Source organism: Strix uralensis, chromosome 18, assembly GCF_047716275.1.
Source record: "Strix uralensis isolate ZFMK-TIS-50842 chromosome 18, bStrUra1, whole genome shotgun sequence".
Lineage (NCBI taxonomy): Eukaryota > Metazoa > Chordata > Aves > Strigiformes > Strigidae > Strix > Strix uralensis.
In genome coordinates this window covers 9,809,979-9,814,411 of record NC_133989.1, presented here as the reverse complement: position 1 = coordinate 9,814,411, position 4,433 = coordinate 9,809,979, and the positions used below count along the sequence as shown (strand labels likewise).

Sequence of the window (4,433 nt, the reverse complement as noted above, 5' to 3'; positions counted from 1 at the left end):
CGCTGCCGGGCGCACCTCACGCCACCGGCTCCGAGCCCGCCGAGGCGGGGAGCGGACGACCCAACCCACGGCCCCCCCTCGGAGAGGAGCGGAGGAGAGAGCAGAGCAGAGCACGGCTCCCGCGGGCACCCCCAGCGGCGCCGCCCAACATGGCGGCGGTGGCGCCCGCCCTCCCGCCTCAGCGCGGGCGGGGCTGGGGCGGGCCCACGGCCCCTATAAAGCGCCACGCGCGGGATCAGCCGCCCTCTTGCTCCGGCGTGGCCGAGGTGAGTTCTGGATCGGGACTGGGCTGTGGGCGGGTGGCTGGTGGGTCCGGGCTCTCCCCCTCTGCTCCTTCCTGGCGGCCCTCCCTGCCTGGGCGGGCTTCTGGTGGCCGCCGGCATCGCCTCGCTGCCCGCTGAGGAGCAGCCGGGGCCGCGTGGGCTGGCGGCATGGCCGCCTCTCCTCTGCTCCGCCTCGGGGCCCCATCCCCACGTGCTCTTCGCTGGGTTCCTGCGATGTTTCCCGAGGAGCGGCCGCCCTTCCCGGGAAGGTCTTTCCCGAGCTCACGCGGACCCGCTGGGGGAGGCGGGAGCACGGCGTGGCCGCCGCGGGTGTGCAGCCGTGGGGCACCCGGGCACTCGCGGGTGCAGGTGATGACAATTTTTTTCCCCATCAGAGCGGCAGTGTTGATTTCTCGCTGTTCAAGCCAGATCGTGTCTGATGCACCTTGGGGAGCGCCGCCGTGCCCCGCACCCTGGCAGGGCCCGGCGCTGACCGCCCCCGTTGCCTTTCCTCGCAGGGCCTCTGGGAGACCCGATGCGGCGGGGCCGGCGTGCGATGAGGGCAGCGGCCTGGTGCGCTCCGCCAGGCCTGAGCCTCTGGCAGGTGAGAATGGTAAGTCCTTAAAGTAACTGTTCCTCACTGGTTTAGAAATGCATCTATATATATACTTCTCAAAAAAGTTAATTGAGTTGTTCCTGCAGTGCTTTGTCAGGTTGGTGTCCCTGGAGACTTTATAGATGGGTGGGTTTGACCACTAACCTAGGTACTGCGGAGCTGACAGCAGAGAGGGTTTCCTCCTGCAGCCAGGCCCTTTGTGCCTCGTCTCGCTCCCACTGTGTGCAAGGGTGCAAAATCTGCAGCCTGGGAAGGGCGCTGGGTTGACGGCCCCCGTGGCCGGGGTGCTGGGGACCAGGCCACGCTGGAGACAGGCGGGCAGTCTGCTGCAGCCCTGGCGTGGGGCAGAGCCAGGCTGGCTGCGGTGGGCCCCTGGAGCCGGGGCTGCTCCTGGAGCTTTCCTGCCCTGCCCCTTGCAGGAAGCTGTGCGGTGGTGGCCACGGCGTGGGCCACGCGGTACACGTGGCCGAGCTGCTGCCTCTGCCCGGGCTCTGACCTCCTGCCTTTGTATCAGGAAGGCCTTCCATGGCCGTAAAGGCTGGGCCTACGAAAGTGCATAACGCGTTACCTCTGCCGGCCACCTCTTTCTGTTAAATCTGTCTTGGCTGCTTTGTGCTCTGCCACAGAAGCCCTATGTAACAGTCGTTTTTATCCGGATTTTTGCAGTATTTCTCTTGTCCCATGAGCCTCTTGAGCAGGCCAGCCATCCAGCTCTCTTGATAAAATAACTGAAGGACATATGGTTCTTCTCCCGCTGGAATTGTGTAGTTAGGCCAAATGTTTGTAGACAAGGAAGCCTGTTCTGAGACACTATCTCTGAATAGAATAGATAAAGGGGGTAGTACTGTAATAAACCATTGTAAATAATTTGCTAAGTTAAGCAAGGCGGGTACGTTACGCTTGAATGATTTGTAAATGTCAAACCATAATATCTTGCTGTCGGAAATATTGTAAAAGTAGAATATGGTACCCTGTGAGGATCTGAAATGATTTGTGATCACTATAACCTGTATTATAATTATGAAGAATGTTTGAATATACGGGTAAAATATAAAGTGTGCTATTCGCGTGGAACAATGTAATCGTTTCTCAGAAACCCCTCCTAGAGCTGATATGCAATCGCTTCCTAGAAACCCCACCTAGAGCTGATATAACTGCTGTTTGAAAAAGCCCGCCGAAAGATGGAATCATGAGGCTTTCAAAAGACCCAATAGAAGAAAAGCACGCCAAGAGACCAAGGCTTCGAGACTTTCAAAAGACTCAATAGGAGGAGGACACGTACCCCAGCAGCTCAAATTGACCTAGTGGAAGAAGAACAGGACAACTATCTGACGAAAAGAGATTGGCTAAGACGATGGTACCAGAGTATAAAAGACGCTGCTTTTTAGAACTCGGGGTGCGTATTGGTGGAGCGGAGACTCCCTACCCACCCAGCGCTGCTTTGCTTATTGTCTTTTATAATACATCAGTTATTTTCTTGGATTGGAATCCTGGCCGTTTGTTACAAAATTGGTGACCCCGACGTGATCTCCGGGTGGCATCCGGAGTTGGGTTTCCCCGGGAGGCGCCCCGCAAATTAATTCTTGCAGCCCGAGAAAATACCAGCCAAGGCTCGCCCCTTGAGATTAACGAACAAAAGGGAAAGGCAATAAGCAAAAGGTTTGGAGCTCCAGGATTGGAAAGGAAACTGCAGTAAAAATTTTTTTACCCGTAATTCTCGTGCACGAAGATCCGAACGAAGACAACGGAGTCGTGAGTATAAGAGATGCCGTTCGGTTGGGTGGGAGTCGGTTGCTTGTGTGTGAGAGTGTGAGTGAGACGGAGCCTTATTCTGGAGACGAAAGTAGTTTCGGAGCCAGGATTTGAGTTCCAAATCGAAAGTGGAGGTCGTCTAACCGTGGTTCCAAACTCCCGCGAGGGATTTGGCCGGTGAAGGACCGAAGCGGATCCTATAGGGCTTGCGGGAGGGAGCATGGGTCCTAGGGGTACGTGGGAGGGTGAAGGGTTCAACCCCCCCGCAAAACACTCTTACCGGTAACCAAGGGCGAGAGGAATTGCCGTAGGAATACGTAGGTGGGTGAGGGATTCGACTGCCTGGATCCAAACCCCTACAAGGGCGGTAAGAGTTGCCACAAAATTCCTAAAAATGGGCCAGAAAAAGAGTCAAAATTCAAATCAGGAAAAAGACCCTCAAATGAGTTTAAAAGATAAGTTCAAATTACCAAATATACCTCCTGACAGTCCTCTGGGGCTGATGATAAAATATTGGGGGTTATGGCCTTCTCAAAAAGGAAAAAATAAAGAGAAGATGGTTTATTACTGCATTAAAGTTTGAGGAGGAAAAGAAATTAGGCCCAACTGATTATATTGGCCCATTTTTGGGTCATTTGATGATTGGGTATGTCAAGCTTTGAACCTATATGTGGATAGTAAGGAACTTTTTAATCAGGAAGAAAGTGACTGTGCAGCAGTATGGAAGGGAGCAACCTCCATGGTCGCATTATTCCTTATGAAGGAGAAAAAGAAAGGCAAGGAGCTGGGGAAGCCATCCTGGGAACCATTAGATAAACTGCCCCCTCCTTATCAGAGGCAAGAGGAACAGGAACCTGAACAAATATATCCAGAATTACCATCGGATCCCACTCCCTCGGCTCCTAGCCTACCACCCTCCCCTCCTTCTAAAAATACCAGGAGTAAAACTATACAGAGAGGGAGGAATGAAACACGTAAAGAGGAAGCAGTGACCCTCTTAGCCCCTCTTTGAGAGGTACCGATGGGAGGGCATGTAGGGGGAATTGGATTTGTGATTGTCCCTTTAAACACAGGGGGATGTAAGAAATTTTAAGAAAGAAATGGGTAGATTATTGGATGATCCCCTGGGGGTTTCTGAATGATTAGACCAGTTCCTAGGTCCGAATACGTACACCTGGGAGGAGATGCAGTCTATTTTAGGAATATTATTCACGGCCGAAGAAAGATCTATGATAAGACAGGCGGGAATGTGGATGTGGGAGAGAAGACAAGGTCCCCCCGGAGAGCAGAAATGGCCTAACCAGAATCCAAATTGGAATAATCAAAATGCTCAGGATAGACAAAATATGTCAGATTTAAGAGAATTGGTCATACAAAGAATTAGGGAAGCCGTTCCAAGGGGGCATAATATTAACAAGGCTTTCAGCGAACACCAGGGAAGGGAAGAGTCCCCCATGGATTGGCTAGAGAGATTGCAGAAAAACTTACAAATGTATTCTGGGGTGGACCAGCCTCTCCAGTCGGAGAGGCTTTGCTAAAAACCCAATTTGTGGCCAGATCATGGGGGGATATAAGAAGGAAACTGGAAAAATTGGATGATTGGCAGAATCGAGGGTTACAGGATTTATTGAGGGAGGCTCAGAAAGTGTATGTACGGAGGGATGAGGAGAAACAAAAAGCGAAAGCAGAAATATTTGTGGCAGCAGTCCGGCAAACTCGGCAAAAGGAGCAACTGGGAAGAATTCCTGCTCCCGACACAAGAGGGCGGTCAGTGACTGCAAAAGAGAGGAGTAGAGATTCTT

General features: G+C 52.7%; 1 non-coding gene across 1 annotated transcript; it reads left to right on the top strand.

Annotated features, from left to right (window-relative positions):
- Nucleotides 1-622: 622 nt before the first annotated feature.
- Nucleotides 623-712, top strand: LOC141951919 (small nucleolar SNORD12/SNORD106). Its single transcript, XR_012631493.1, has one exon. It is a non-coding gene; the product is annotated as a small nucleolar SNORD12/SNORD106 (small nucleolar RNA).
- The last annotated feature ends 3,721 nt before the right edge of the window (nt 713-4,433 follow it).